Here is a 698-nt window from a genome sequence, read left to right as displayed (position 1 = left end):
CTGCGGCACACCAGGCGGAACAGCGGTTGGAAAACGCTGCTCTAGGACTCCATCTGTCCTGCTCATTTGGCGCTGGAGCTGCCATCTCAGCCGACTCGGATCCCTTTTCGGCCAACAGGACTGACGCTTCCTCATCCACTAGGAGGCGCACACCCGGACCAACCAGAGTGGCCCTGTTCTGTTCACCCACAGCGGGGCTGGGAGTCCGCACACGAACCGGCTGCGCACAGCCAGCTCTGCCCGTGGAGAGGGGCTTCCGCGGAGCACAGCGGAGCCTCCTGCCCGGGCCAGAGCACAATGGTCACATCCAGCTGTTTGGAGCTGAAAGTCTGTCTTCGCGGTGCCCCACGGCGGGGTTTCCTGTTGGTGGAGCGGCGCGGTCTCCCGGGCTGGCTTCCTCACACTGACCCTGCGTCCGGCTCCGGAGCCAGGCGGCAGGAGCCCGTGCGCACGGGGTCAGGGCCAGTCCCCGGCGCTCTGCGCTCTCAGGGTGGAGGATGGGCTGGAAAGTCCTTGGTGTTTCACTTCCTCTCAACGCCCCAGTTTGAACTCCTGCCAGAACCCGTGAGCGTCCCAGCTCATTGGGTGTTCGTGTCTCAGCACGGCCCTCTCCCGACCAGAGCTGCTCCGGTTTGCGAGCCCGGCTTTGTGAGCCCGCCCAGCGGCGAGTCTCCCCGCCCGCCCTTCCCCTCAACTGT

The sequence above is a fragment of the Pipistrellus kuhlii genome, unplaced genomic scaffold (assembly GCF_014108245.1).
Source record: "Pipistrellus kuhlii isolate mPipKuh1 unplaced genomic scaffold, mPipKuh1.p scaffold_m20_p_125, whole genome shotgun sequence".
In the NCBI taxonomy this organism is placed as follows: Eukaryota; Metazoa; Chordata; class Mammalia; order Chiroptera; family Vespertilionidae; genus Pipistrellus; species Pipistrellus kuhlii.
This window is presented reverse-complemented; position numbering follows the sequence as displayed.